This window comes from Zea mays, chromosome 2, assembly GCF_902167145.1.
Source record: "Zea mays cultivar B73 chromosome 2, Zm-B73-REFERENCE-NAM-5.0, whole genome shotgun sequence".
NCBI classification, from domain to species: Eukaryota; Viridiplantae; Streptophyta; class Magnoliopsida; order Poales; family Poaceae; genus Zea; species Zea mays.
Genome location: NC_050097.1, coordinates 67,680,270 through 67,695,804, shown reverse-complemented (window position 1 = coordinate 67,695,804; position 15,535 = coordinate 67,680,270). Strand labels below are relative to the sequence as shown.

The 15,535-nt window shown below is 46.9% G+C and overlaps 1 long non-coding RNA gene across 1 annotated transcript; it reads right to left on the bottom strand.

The window, feature by feature from the left end:
• Window positions 1-825: 825 nt before the first annotated feature.
• Window positions 826-3,475, bottom strand: LOC111590872 (uncharacterized). The gene is made up of 2 exons (XR_002750009.2): window positions 3,126-3,475; window positions 826-1,068 (listed from the first exon to the last, which is right to left on the bottom strand). It is a non-coding gene; the product is annotated as an uncharacterized lncRNA (long non-coding RNA).
• Window positions 3,476-15,535: the final 12,060 nt, after the last annotated feature.

Genomic DNA, 15,535 nt, shown 5'->3' with positions numbered 1-15,535 from the left:
TAAATGGTGTTGGTAGTCGCATGGGCTCCACAATACGCATCCTACCAATCCACAACGGGGTCGGTGAGGCGACCCAATGCATATAGTACTTTCTCTCTGTTAGTGCATTGGGCAATGTTGAGAATCTTCTCCACTGACTCCAGCCAATCATCAGCCTGAAGTGGATCTAGGGAGCTAGAGAAACTTGGTGGCCTGTGGCTCATGAACTCGCGATGCTTATCCCTGGGTGGTGCTGGTGGTGCCGGTGGTGGTTTTGGTGGTGCCATAGTGTTGGAGATCTGTTACAGCAGTTGCATTTGGGCGACGATAAAAGCATCAGTCCCAGCAGGTGCAGGATTCAAAAGATTCATCTCCGGTTCTGGATTAGCTACTGCCCTCCTTCAGCGAATACGTGCATGTAGATCGACACCTCCTCCCTTCCTGGTATTAACCATCTTGGTTAGGGACATAGGGTAAGATAGATTTGCAAGAGAAATAACCTAGTAGGTGGAACATATAGCCTAGTGGTTGGTCACAAGCAGAAGGAGTTTAGGCAGAATTTTGGTTCGTTGTTTTGTGTCTAGGTTGGGATAAGTATGCTTATTAGGATAAGATGAACCCGTTAGTGTAGGATATAATCTTTTAAGATGAGATGGATCGGTTAGGCTAGATGTATATATTTTAATGGGGGATAATCTAATTTTTTCTAGTTATCTTGTAACCATATTTTTATACCTAAGTATACACAGATGCAATTGTGGACATTACTCCACAACTCATCACACTCAATCAAAGAACCAAATCAAACAAGGTTCATAAGAACAGGCATTCAGGCGCATAGATACATACAAAAATGATAATTTTTTATTCCTAGGATTAGGGGTACTATTCCTAAGGGTCACTTTAGGTACATGATCCAAGGTGTGAAATCCTCTTTTGTCTTTAGAAGAGAAAATAGCTAAGTTATTACATCATAAGAAGACAACGATCCACCACATCCATTGTTGACTAGGAGACGACGACCTAGACCTCTCATGAACTCATCGCGACATCCTTGCTGCTCCTCATCTGGCGGTACTTGTTCTTGACCTGGGGGTGAGTACAGCAAGAGTGAGCTCACATATATTCATCGCTCAACAAGTTGTGGGGAATAATGTGCATGAGCTCACTTATGGCGAGGGCTCATGTGAAGTGTAAGGCTTACCAAAGAGGATGGTTAAGGCTGAGCATTGCTTTTAACAAGTTGGTAAAAATTTTATTAGCAGTTACTAAGTATAAGTAGATACCATCCCCATTAAATAAGAAATCACAATTAATAATAAATCCCATAATGCAATACAAATGACATATTAAGTTAGTTTTCATAAGTTACTCATGTGAGTGTCCGAGCCACTCATGACTGTGAGCACGACTGATATACCAGTTTTACACTCCATAGAGGTTACACATCTTTACCCACAAGACGTGTTTCCCGTTTAGCTTGGATTAGCTAGACACTTAGACAATTCCAAGGTGAATGGCTAGGGATCCACTGCGAGGCCTTTCCAAAGTTCCACTAGTTCCAGAAAACCCGCTACGCTTTCAGGAAGTAGGAAGCATAGGAATCCCTCGTCCGAAAATCTTTACAGACAGTCCAACCCAAGGACCTCCCTATACTTTGCAGTGACGCACTCCCCGCTTCCTACCCGTCTTGTGATCTCTCCCTAGCTTTCCTAATTGCTTGACCAAGGGCGTCCTATTCCACCCTTGTGGTAGCAATGTTTTCATAGGTGGTTCTCCATGTTCCAATTATCACAATAATCTTATCATGAGCAATAATTAAACCAACAGTAATAATAGGATATGATCATAATTTAGATATAACATTAATCCCAAAAACTAGGTAGAGCAATAGCAAGTCTACCCAATAGTTCATTTGTTTGCAAGGTGTAGGGTGAACCAAAAATAGGGTAAACTATTAGGTCCCATCAAATTAACCTGAGCATATCACAGTGATTAACAAGAACATTATTAGGTAAAGGAGAGTGATCATGGGCACAACTTGCTTTATACTTGCGATTCCAGGTACTTCACCAAGTTAGTCTTCAGATTTCTCGTCACCTCGCCTCTACTCGTAGCAATACATACAATCAAACAATAATGGATATGATAACATTACACCAAAGCATATGAATAAGCAGCGTAAGAATATTCTATGTGCTGCTATGAGATCGTAGGTTCGAGAACGACTAAAATCGGAGTTATGGTTCAGAAGATATAGTTTTCTAAAGTTTTAGGTGATTAAATGATAAAAACATATTCTATGTTATAAATCATGTGAGAAACATATTACAATGAAATAAATAATTCAACTTCAGTCTAGGTTGTAGCAAACTTATGTATTATATTTTAGTCAGTTTATAACTATAGACAGATTAATTTTAATTAGAAAGATAAATCTCCTAAACATAGTTAAAACAAATATCTATGATAAAACAATATTGGTACTGTATAGGCAATTTTATTATAAAGCTAACGCAACTGGAACGGATCAAATCAAAGTTAAAATGTGTAAGATATGGATTATAGAAGTTCTATATTATTTGGTATTAATTTATACCTAAAAATAACTTCTAGGGGCTAAACTGCAAAATCCTGATTTATTTTCATTAATTTTAATCGACTAATGGAAGGTGGGTTTATTTTGTAAATACACGGGGACTCTCTAGCAAACATGCCACACGAAGGGGTATCTTCACATGTGGCCCGTTGGTTCTTCGGTCTACTGCTTTCCAATCGACAATTAAGGATCATCGGTTGGATTAGACCATTACCTCATTAAACCGGTATGAAATCTTGAACATCGGATCTCCAATCGACGACTAAGGATCCACTAGACTTGCAAGACGTACTAGCCCTTAGATCAAGGATCCACGACCACAGTTTAACTGAACGAAGTGTTTCACATGTTCAAATCTCAACCCTTCGTCAGATCCGACACTTCCTAGGTCTCCTTCTTTCCCTGGACATGAACCATGGTGGCACGAGCGCCCAGGGCGGCATCGCCCTCGCTGGCCAGCGGCCATTAGTCACTCAAGAGTCCAAAAGGCCCAACTATTCAATGCTACGCGAAGCAGACTACAACAACTATATGAGGAGAATCTCACCAGGTATGGCGACCCAGGGACTCCTACCCACGGTGAGTCTCGAACGCCGGTGAGGAATTCCCTCGATCCTGGTTGATGTCCATGCCCGAGAAGCCCACCAACACACACGGGGTGCCTCGGCGAACACATGGCTCAATCCTGCGTTCCAAGTCCCATCGATGGCAGAGAATCACGTCGGCGGTCCGTGGTCACCACCGCAGGAAATCCTATCCCCCACTCACGGTTCCGTGGCACTTGGGCGAGATGGATGAGGGTCGAAGGGTCCCCGATGTCTCTCTTATACTCCACGAAGAAGTTCGATTGAGGGTGACGTTGGTGGGATTTCAGGCGGACCGTGTGCTCGGTTTGTTACTCGGAGAAGCTTCCAACATGAAGATGCAACTGCCATGGTGGCCCTACACATCATAGACCTGGTGCGGTGGCGTAGCTTGGCTTCGTAGATGCGCGCGTGGCGAGGTGCAAGGCTGCCACGCAGGACCCGCATGTCAGCACCACACAGTCGGCACACGTGCTCGAGGGGAGAGATACTGATGAGTGGGGCCCGCTAGCAGCCACACTGAGCGCGCACGGGAGGAGCGTGGTTTGGCGGGGCCCGCATGTCAGCGATACAGGGAACGCGCATCAGGCTTGGTGGGGGAAGTCACGGCTGAGGGCAAGTGGTCCGCACGGGGTTTCGGCCCAGGAAGTGCAGGTAACTTCCCTTTCCTTTTTCTTTTAGTTTAGTTTTCTATTTTAGTTTTAATGTTCAATTTTAAATTCAAGTTCCCTATTAAACACTGAGTTTGAATTTTAAACATAAATTAAGTGCACAAACAAACACCGGCATGATGCACAATTTATATATATCTTTCTACACACACACATATATAATATGTTTACCTATTTTGATACATGGTTTTAAATGTAATATCCATGAAAGGAATATTCACCTAAGTAAATAAATAGAACTTGTTTATTTTATAGTTTGAAGATTTAAATCTAAATCAAATTTGATATCATTATTTATCTATAAGGAAAATAACCTCAAAGGTAGGCAAATTCTTAGTAAAAGACATTTTAATTCATAACCTTTTTGGGTTATTTTATTTAAATTCCCAAAATAATATTTTGGTTTTACAGTAAACAAACAAATTTGGCTTAAGTTTGTTGGCTTATTAAATTAATTTCGATGGTTTTTCACCTACATTCTTTAACTATTATCCTGTAGTGAATGAAAGTGGTCAGAAATTGGTAAGAACTTTATTTTGGGATTTCCATGTACTTAGAAGGGATATGATTTGATTTGGGTCATATTAGATCACTTAACTAAAGTTGTTCATTTTAAACTAGTAAAGTGTCATGGTTTCATAAACTGAGGACACAGTAAAATTCGTGTTCGTTGGGGAGGCTAGCGTGGACTCACTCCGAATGGTGAATCGAGGGATTCCAACAAAGGGTTTATATTAGTTCGGCCTTGCTCCTTAGTCCAATGTAGTGCTGATCATGGTATTCACATAGAGATGTGTTACAACATGTGCTTGTGTAGGAATGAGGGAGTGGAGAACTCTCGCTGACTGTTCTCTTCTTTCTTTGGCTGTTTGACCCTCTCCCTTTTATAGTCCATGTAACACTTCAAATTCATCAATTAAAATAATACATTAATAGTCATTTAAAACTTAGTAGAGAGTAAAGTAAAAATTTTAAACAAGTGTTTTGATCTCATTTATCTTTAGAGAATGGTTTTGTTTACTCATAATTGATTGATGATTTTATAAAATCCCTTTTATGTGAAACCCATTTAATTAAAATAGGAACCTTGGTCCAAAAATAAATACTTTTAATTATAAGTAATTTTGGTATAATTATTATAATTTTCGAAATATTTTGAAATATATTTATTTATATTTTTATGGGATATAAAAAAATAATAAAAAAAGATTTTGAAACCCTAGCCGAACCAGCCGGCTAGCCAAACCGGCCCAACAGGTCCCCTCCTCCCTTCTCTCTATGGCGCGTGGGCCCACCTGGCCCGCAGCCCTTCCTCTTTCTCAGCCGCGTCTACCCGCGCCGCCAGCGCGCCCTGCCGGTGTGCTTGGCAGCACGCCGCGCCGAGCCGCCTGAACCGTCCGTGCCCAGCCTCTCGCCTACCCTGCGCCCAAAACCACCGGCTGCGCCCCTCCCTCTCCTCTTCCACCACTCACTCTCCCTTGATGGAGAAACAACCACCATCAATGGCTGTCGTGACCTCTCTCTCTCCCCACCGACCCTCCCTCTCCCTAGCTCTCCCTCTCCCTATCCTCCCTCTATAAAAGCTGGCCATGCCGCCGGAGCTTCCCCCCTCCACTCATCCGAGCTCTCTCTCTCTCTCACACACGCTCGCGTCCTCGCCATACCGTCCGTGTCGTGCCCCGCCCGTGTGTGCTATGCCCCCTGCTCGATCGCACCGTGCCCCTGCTCCTCGGTCGCACCGTGCCCCTGCTCCCGGCCGCGCCCGCGTCCTCACCGCCGACCGCCTGCTTGCCGTGGATGATCCCCTCCATTCTTCGATTTGTACCTGCGCACAGTCCGAGAGCAAGGTGGAAGAGAACACAAATTTTTATTAAAATTTTTAAAGTCATGTTTGAATTAGTTCATGTTTTCTATAATTATTTGTTTGAATTTGTGAATATTGTGAATATGAAATCATGTGTATGTAAACGATTGATTTTAAGTGTATGCGATGAGTTAGTATATTATTATCTGTAACACCCCTGGTGTTACTGGCACTAAAACTTGAGCATAACATCATGTGCATTGACATTTCATATTGTTTGTTATACCTAGAATGCATTCACTAGGTAAGATTTCAAAACAAGTTGTGATGTGGTGACTTGAAGAGTGCTTAACCCAAGGGTAGGGTACTTAACCCTATGTCGCAGAACCTCCCAAGTTATCGGGCCCACATGCACCTGTCCTTGTCTCAAAAACCTCAGACAGCTATGCGTGTGCACCAAACAACTTAACATGATCTGTCCGAGTGCCCCGAGGACCCCGGATAAACGACTTACCACCAAGGTCGCAGGATTAAGTAAACACAAATCACACACCAATATTTGCAGCGGAAATAAATTCTTTATTACAAAATGGTTACAAGCTACAACATTTACAAGTTATAACAATATTACAATATATCATCGGAGTGATTACAAGAGGAATTGATTTAAAAAGATTACAATTTGAATACATAAAACATTTATAAGTTTTAAAATACATGCTAGCTTAAGTGACAATCCTCAATAAGGAAACTATAGAAGGGATATACTTATACAAGAAGGCCGAGCCCACCGGCACTTAGCACCATCCACAACAGAACAAACTTATAACCTCAAAAACAAAAGGGAATAAAACCCTGAGTACGCAATTGTCGGCGTTTCGAGACCGGGGGGTCCCTCAGGCCGACGAGTGAGTGCCGCGTGCCCCAGCCCAGATGGGTCGAGCGCGTGGGCGAGCGCGAAGGGGGGAAAAGAGCGAGGCGGCCGGAGACCGGCGTGAGAGAGGTGGGAATCCCGCGGCCTTCGTGTTCGTCTCGTGCCCAGGTCGGGTGCGCTTGCAGTAGGGGGTTACAAGCGTCCACGCGGGTGAGGGAAGCGAGCGGCCCCAAGAGAGCGCCTGTCCCGTCCTCGTCCCGCGCGGCCAACCCTCTCTAAGAGGGCCCTGGTCCTTCCTTTTATAGACGCAAGGAGAGGATCCAGGTGTACAATGGGGGTGTAGCAGAGTGCTACGTGTCTAGCGAGGGAGAGCTAGTGCCCTGAGTACATGCCAATGTGGCAGCCGGAGAGATCTTGGAACCCAACTAGTGTGATGTCGTGGCCGTCGGAGGAGTGGCGGAGCCTGGCAGAGGGACAGCTGTCGGAGCGGTTGTGTCCTTGCTGACGTCCTCCTGCTTCCGTAAGAGAGCTGAGAGCCGCCGTCGTCACAGGGCATGCGGGGCGACATCATTACCTATCTGGTGGAGACAGCCAGATGGGACACCGGTCTTGTTCTCTGCGGCCCGAGTCAGCTCGGGGTAGGGTGATGATGGCGCTTCCTGTTGACGTGGCTGGCCTGCGCCCTGGGTTGGGCGACGTGGAGGCTCCTCCGAAGCCGAGGTCGAGTCTGTCTTTCATGGCCGAGGTCGAGTCCGAGCCCCTGGGTCGGGCGAGGCGGAGGTCATCGGCAGAGGCCAGGACGGTGTCCGAGCCCTGGGGTCGGGCGAAGCGGAGTTTGTCGTCTTCTGGGGCTAAGCCCGAGTCCGAGCCCTGGGTCGGGCGAAGCGGAGTTCGTCGTCTTCTGGGGCTGAGCCCGAGTCCGAGCCCTGGGTCGGGCGGAGCGGAGTTCGCCGTCTTCCAGGTCTTAGCCCGAGTCCGAGCCCTGGGTCGGGCGGAGCGGAGTTCGCCGTCTTCCGGGTCTTAGCCCGAGTCCGAGCCCTAGGTCGGGCGGAGCGGAGTTCGCCGTCTTCCGGGGCTGAGCCCGAGTCCGAGCCCTGGGTCGAGCGGAGCGGAGTTCGCCGTCTTCCGGGTCTTAGCCCGAGTCCGAGCCCTGGGTCGGGCGGAGCGGAGTTCGCCGTCTTCCGGGGCTGAGCCCGAGTCCGAGCCCTGGGTCGGGCGGAGCTTCCTATGGTGCCTTTGGCAGGGCCTTTGCGTTAAATGCTCCTGCGACTTGGTCGGTCGGTGCGGCGATTTAGTCAGGGTTGCTTCTTAGCGAAGGCAGGGCCTCGGGCAAGCCGAAGATGTGTCCGCCGTTGGAGGGGCGCCCTCGGGCGGGACAGAAATCCTCCGGGGTCGGCTGCCCTTGTCCGAGGCCAGGCTCGGGCGAGGCGTGATCGAGTCGCTCGAATGGACTGATCCCTGACTTAATCGCACTCATCAGGCCTTTGCAGCTTTATGCTGATGGGGGTTACCAGCTGAGAATTAGGAGTCTTGAGGGTACCCCTAATTATGGTCCCTGACAGTAGCCCCCGAGCCGCGAAGGGAGTGTTAGCACTCGCTTGGAGGCTTTCGTCGCACTTTTTTGCAAGGGGACCAGCCTTTCTCGGTTGCATTTTGTTCCGGTGGGTGCGCGCGAGCGCACCCGCCGGGTGTAGCCCCCGAGGCCTCGGAGGAGTGGTTTCACTCCTTCGAGGTCTTAACGCCTTGCGTAATGCTTCGGCTGGTCTGGTTGTTCCCTCATGCGAGCTGGCCGTAGCCCGGGTGTACGGTCGGGGCCCAAGTTCTCGGGCTGGTATGTTGACGCTGTCAACGGTTTGGCCGGAGCCGGGTGAAAGTCACCTAGAGGGGGGGTGAATAGGGCGAAACTGAAATTTACAAATATAAACACAACTACAAGCCGGGTTAGCGTTAGAAATATAATCGAGTCCGGGAGAGAGGGTGCAAAACAAATCACAAGCAAATGAAGAGTGTGACACACGGATTTGTTTTACCGAGGTTCGGTTCTCGCAAACCTACTCCCCGTTGAGGAGGCCACAAAGGCCGGGTCTCTTTCAACCCTTCCCTCTCTCAAACGGTCCCCCGGACCGAGTGAGCTTCTCTTCTCAAATCAAAGTTGGGAACAAAACTTCCCCGCAAGGGCCACCACACAATTGGTGCCTCTTGCCTTGATTACAATGGAGCTTTGATCTCAAGAACAAGTGAGAAAGAAAAGAAGCAATCCAAGCGCAAGAGCTCAAAAGAACACGACAAATCTCTCTCGCTAATCACTAAAGGCTTGTGTGGAATTGGAGAGGATTTGATCTCTTTGTATGTGTCTAGAATTGAATGCCTAGCTCTTGTAAGTGGTTGAGAAGTGGGAAAACTTGGATGCAATGAATGGAGGGGTGGTTGGGGTATTTATAGCCCCAACCACCAAACTTGACCGTTGGTGGGGCTGTCTGTTCGATGGCGCACCGGACAGTCCGGTGCACACCGGACATGTCCGGTGCCCCAGCCACGTCATCAGTGCCATTGGAATCTGACCGTTGGAGTTCTGACTTCTGGGCCCGCCTCGATGTCCGGTGGCACACCGGACATGAACTGTTCACTGTCCGGTGCGCCGGTATGGGCGCGCCTGCCTTCTGCGCGCGCTGCGCGCGCATTAAATGCACAGCAGGTAGCCGTTGCTCCGAGGATGCACCGGACAGTCCGGTGCACACCGGACATGTCCGGTGAATTATAGCGGAGCAGCCGTTGGAAATTCCCGAGGCTGCCAAGTTCCAGAGCCGCGTCTCGTTGGAGCACCGGACACTGTCCGGTGCACACCGGACAGTCCGGTGAATTATAGCGTGCCGGCTTCTGGAAAATCCCGAGACTGAGGAGTTCAGCGCGAGGCCCCCTGGTGCACCGGACACTGTCCGGTGCGCCACCGGACAGTCCGGTGCGCCACCGGACAGTCCGGTGCGCCAGACCAGGGAGGCTTCCGGGATGCCTTTGGCTCTCAATTTTGAACCCAACATTTGTCTTCTTAACTGGCTTGTTGTGAACCTTTGACACCTGTATAACTTATACACTAGAGCAAACTAGTTAGTCCAAAGATTTGTGTTGGGCAATTCAACCACCAAAATTATATAGGAACTAGGTGTAAGCCTAATTCCCTTTCAATCTCCCCCTTTTTGGTGATTGATGCCAACACAAACCAAAGCAAATATAGAAGTGCATAATTGAACTAGTTTGCATAATATAAGCGCAAAGGTTGCTTGGAATTGAGCCAATATAAATACTTACTAGATATGCATGGATTGTTTCTTCATTTTTAACATTTTGGACCACGCTTGCACCACATGTTTTGTTTTTGCAAAATCTTTTGTAAATCTTTTCAAAGTTCTTTTTGCAAATAGTCAAAGGTAAATGAATAAGAGTTTGCAAAGCATTTTCAAGTTTTGAAATTTCCCCCCCCCTGTTTCAAATGCTTTTCCTTTGACTAAACAAAACTCCCCCTAAATGAAATCCGCCTCTTAGTGTTCAAGAGGGTTTTGATGAGTCAATTTTGAAATACTACTTTCGCCCCCTTTTGAACACAATAGGATACCAATTGATAATATTCTTGGAAACACGAAGTTTTTGAAATTGGTGGTGGTGCGGTCCTTTTGCTTTGGGCTCTTACTTTCTCCCCCTTTGGCATGAATCGCCAAAAACGGAATCATTAGAGCCCTTGAAGAACTATCATCCCCTTTGGTCATAAAGAAATGAGTTAAGAATATACCAAAGACGAAGTCCTTTTGCTTGGTGCTCATGCTTTCTCCCCCAAGAATGGAGAGTGACTTGGAGTGACGGCGAAGGATGAGTTACGGAGTGGAAGCCTTTGTCTTCGCCGAAGACTCCAATTCCCTTTCAATACACCTATGACTTGGTTTGAAATAGACTTGAAAGACACATTAGTCATAGTATATGAAAGAGACATGAACAAAGGTATAGAAATGAGCTATGTGTGCAAGTCAACAAAAGAAATTCCTAGAATCAAGAATATTGAGCTCATGCCTAAGTTTGGTAAAAGTTTGTTCATCAAGAGGCTTGGTAAAGATATCGGCTAATTGATCTTTAGTATTAATGTAAGCAATCTCGATATCTCCCTTTTGTTGGTGATCCCTAAGAAAATGATACCGAATGGCTATGTGCTTAGTGCGGCTATGCTCGACGGGATTGTCGGCCAATTTGATTGCACTCTCATTATCACATAGCAAAGGGACTTTGGTTAATTTGTAACCGTAGTCCCACAGGGTTTGCCTCATCCAAAGCAATTGCGCGCAACAATGACCTGCGGCAATGTACTCGGCTTCGGCGGTAGAAAGAGCGACCGAATTTTGCTTCTTTGAAGCCCAAGACACCAAGGATCTTCCCAAGAACTGGCAAGTCCCCGATGTGCTCTTTCTATTAATCTTACACCCCGCCCAATCGGCATCCGAATAGCCAATCAAATCAAATGTGGATCCCCGAGGGTACCAAAGGCCAAACTTAGGAGTATAAGCCAAATATCTCAAGATTCGTTTTACGGCCGTAAGGTGGGATTCCTTAGGGTCGGATTGGAATCTTGCACACATGCAAACGGAAAGCATAATGTCCGGTCGAGATGCACATAAATAAAGTAATGACCCTATCATCGACCGGTATACCTTTTGATCCACGGACTTACCTCCCGTGTCGAGGTCGAGATGCCCATTGGTTCCCATGGGTGTCTTGATGGGCTTGGCATCCTTCATTCCAAACTTGGTTAGAATGTCTTGAGTATACTTTGTTTGGCTAATGAAGGTGCCTTCTTGGAGTTGCTTGACTTGAAATCCCAAGAAATATTTCAACTCTCCCATCATAGACATCTCGAATTTCTGTGTCATGATCCTACTAAATTCCTCACAAGTAGATTCGTTAGTAGACCCAAATATGATATCATCAACATAAATTTGGCATACAAACAAATCATTGTCAAGAGTTTTAGTGAATAGAGTAGGATCGGCCTTGCCGACTTTGAAGCCATTTGCAATAAGGAAATCTCTAAGGCATTCATACCATGCTCTTGGGGCTTGCTTTAGCCCGTAAAGCGCCTTAGAGAGCTTATAGACACGGTTAGGATACTCACTGTCTTCAAAGCCGGGAGGTTGCTCAACATAGACCTCTTCCTTGATTGGTCCATTGAGGAAGGCACTTTTCACGTCCATTTGATAAAGCTTAAAGCCATGGTAAGTAGCATAGGCTAATAATATTCGAATTGACTCAAGCCTAGCTACAGGTGCATAGGTTTCACCGAAATCCAAACCTTCGACTTGGGAGTATCCCTTTGTCACACCCAGTTTTAGAAGGCAAACCGAATGCAAACCATGTACGTGCCAGGATCAGTTATTCACGTACACAGCAGTTACATAACATGGACATCATCACACAGTGCTCAAAATAGTATTAAAAGGGAATAATAGTCGATTACATCATACGTCTGAGACGTCCATATAGTTCTTACAATAAATCAAAGTGCGGAAAAGAAACGTAGATAACCGCGGCCTTCACAGGCAGCCGACTGGGGGTTGCCGCTAACCCACACCTAGAACTCGTCGTAGTCTTGGAACTCCTGGAAGTCTCCTTCCACAGCTTCATCTTCGCCTGAGCAGTGGTTGCAATGCTGACAACCTGGGGATGGGGGGGGGGTTTGGTGTGTAGAGCAAGGGTGAGTACACATCAACATACTCAGCAAGTATCCTGTTTGGCTGTAGTGGACTAGCTGTATGTGGGGATAAGTCAAACAGTTGCTTTTAGTTGGTCAGATTATTACTTACTAGTAGAAAGCCAAGTTTTAGCATTAACCCAAGTTATTAACCCAAACGTACTCCTTTCCAAACGGAAAGAGTACCACTTACCAGCATCATAGTCATGACCAAAACCATCAATCTCATAACCACCTGTACCAAAGTATCTCTGATCAAGTCTCACTAATCACTGGAGCTCCCTTGGCCGCTCATAACCGCGAGCACGGCTGATATATCAGTTTTCAAACACTCTGCAGAGGTTGTGCACTTTACCCACAAGCCGTGATTCCCATTCTGCCCGGAGATCATGACTCTCCATTGATCACTACCAAGGTGACCCAGCAGGGCATCACTACGTAGCCTTTACAAAGATTCCCCGGGGCTGTAGCCACCCGTTAGGTTTCCTAAATGCACCGCACTCCTCCCCAAGGGGCGAACCCAAACTTGGCAGAGCGAGCCGCATACACCGAGCCCCATTGACGGCACGACGGCTAAGTGAACTACACCCCGGATCCTCTAATTATTCAGCTAAGGGCATCCCATTCCACCCTCATGGTTGCACTGTTTTCCTGGGCGGTCATCCATAGAACAGGTCCTTACGGAGAGGCACTCGAGAAACCGCTCGAGCCCCCTTGATGACCACAAGTATAACATCATAATAAGAGAGGGGAAAACAGCGTATCATAGATATTCTCATCATGTTCATTGATTAGAGTTAAGCAATAGCCTAAAGCTAAACAGTAATAATCCAACCCAAATAGGTGAACAAGGACATGGATCACAAAAGCTAGTCAATCCTTAGGCATAAATGTGTAAAGCGGGAGGTGAATTAAAGAATGAATAGGACAGAGATAGGTCAAGGGACACTTGCCTCCACCAACCGACTGCTGCTCAGGGGCTTCTCCTGCGAGTTCCTCGGGCTCTTCAACCGGATCGTTCTCTATGCGAGCGCAAACATACATACATCCACACATTTAATACAAAAGAACAGTACACCATACAATAGAATGCAATAAGTAAACAGACGTTCCACGCGGGCTCGCGAGTACGGTTAAGAGAGAAAGAGGAAAAGACAGTCGAGAAACGATCACGTTACATGATTATAAATTAACCACTCGCTTAATGGAAGGAAATTTAATGTAGACACAATGTTTAGCGTAAAGTAAAGTCATGTTTCATGTCTAATTATTATCAGCAGGTGGAGAAAAATAAAAAGATGGTCGCGCGGCGAGACGCGCGACAAAGCTCTCTAAAACAAATTAAGAAGTTAACGACTCGTCGTGCGACCGAGCACGCAACGAGACACTTCGCCTTAGTTACGAGGAGACGTTAAGCGTCGCGCGACGAAGCGCACGACGGCATACGTCGACTAAACTGAGTCCAAAGTGGAACGTCGCGTGAATACACACGCGGCGTTACACCTTAAACAACCTGAAACAAAAATGGATCGTCGCGCGACGAAGCGCACGACGCAACACAAGATAGAATCTGAATTTAGACAAATCCGTCGCGCGGCGAAGCGCGCGACGCAACACGCTAATTAACGAATAATCACCGCGAGCGCGGGCGAGCGAAGATACGGTCGGGCGAGGCCGGGACGGGGGAACGGGACTGGACTAGGTTGGGCTGGGCCGGGCCACTTCGCGGATCGAAAACCCACGACGAGCGCGGACTACTAAATGGAATTAAATCGCGAACCGAAATCTGGAACGGAACAAGACGAACACTCATCATTAGACAAAGAAATGCGCTTCGGCATGATGCAACACCCATGACACTTAGGTTTTGGTTTATACATGACACGGACACCTGCCGCTATACTGGTTTGAAATTGGGAAGAAGGAGCAAACGGGGAAAGAGAAAAGAGAGTAACGCCCGAATCTGGTGAGAGAAAAGAAGAAAAAATTCTACCCCCAAATTCAGGGCGTTACAAACCTATCCCCCTTTAAAGAATCTCGCCCTCGAGATTCAGGGTCGGCTAGCAAAAAGCTCAGGGTATTTAGCCATCAGATCATCTTCACGCTCCCAGGTTGCTTCTTCCTCAGAGTGATGATTCCATTTGACTTTGCACATTCTGATGGTCTTCCTTCGGGTGACTCTGTCTGCAACCTCAAGGATTTGCACTGGCTTCTCAACGTAGGTCAAGTCCTCCTGGACTTCAAGACCTTCCACTGGCAACTGCTCTTCTGGCACACACAAGCACTTTTTCAACTGAGACACATGAAAGACATCATGCACAACAGACAAATTCTCGGGCAAACTGAGCTGATAGGCCACTTCTCCACGTCTTGCAAGAATCTGATACGGACCAACGTAGCGGGGTGCTAGCTTGCCTTTCACTCCGAATCTTCTGACTCCTCTGATCGGTGACACTTTCAGGTAAACAAAGTCTCCGACTTCGAAACTCAGCTCTGTTCTTCTTGTGTCTGCATAGCTTCGCTGCCTTGATTGCGCTATCTTCAGATTCTCTCGGACCATCTTGATGTTCTCTTCGGCTTCAAGCAAAATGTCTGGCCCAAACACTTGCTTTTCTCCAGGTTGATCCCATTGCAACGGAGTTCTACAACTCCTTCCATAGAGCGCCTGAAATGGTGACATCTTCAAACTGGCCTGGTAACTGTTGTTATAGGAAAACTCCGCATAAGACAATCTCTTGTCCCATCCGGACTGATCTTGCAACGCACAGGCTCTCAACATGTCTTCAAGAATTTGATTGGTCCTTTCGGTCTGGCCATCTGTCTGCGGGTGATAAGCTGAACTGAAATTCAGATGCGTGCCCAAAGCTTCATGCAACTGCTGCCAGAAATGAGAGGTGAACTGCGTTCCTCTGTCTGACACTATCTTCTTTGGCACACCATGAAGACAAACGATCCGAGACATATACAACTCTGCCAATACTGCACTGCTGTAGTTGGTCTTGACAGGTATGAAGTGGGCTGACTTGGTCAAGCGGTCCACTACTACCCAAATGGAATCGTAGCCGGCTCGAGTGCGAGGCAATCCGACTATGAAATCCATACCGATTTCATCCCATTTCCACTGAGGGATCTGCAACGGTTGCAACAATTCAGCAGGTCTCTGGTGCTCTGCCTTAATTCTTCGGCAACTATCGCACATAACCACATGCTCTGCGATTTCCCTCTTCATTCCGTACCACCAGAATTTCTTCTTCAGATCCTGATACATCTTCTCACTGCCAGGGTGAATCGAATAG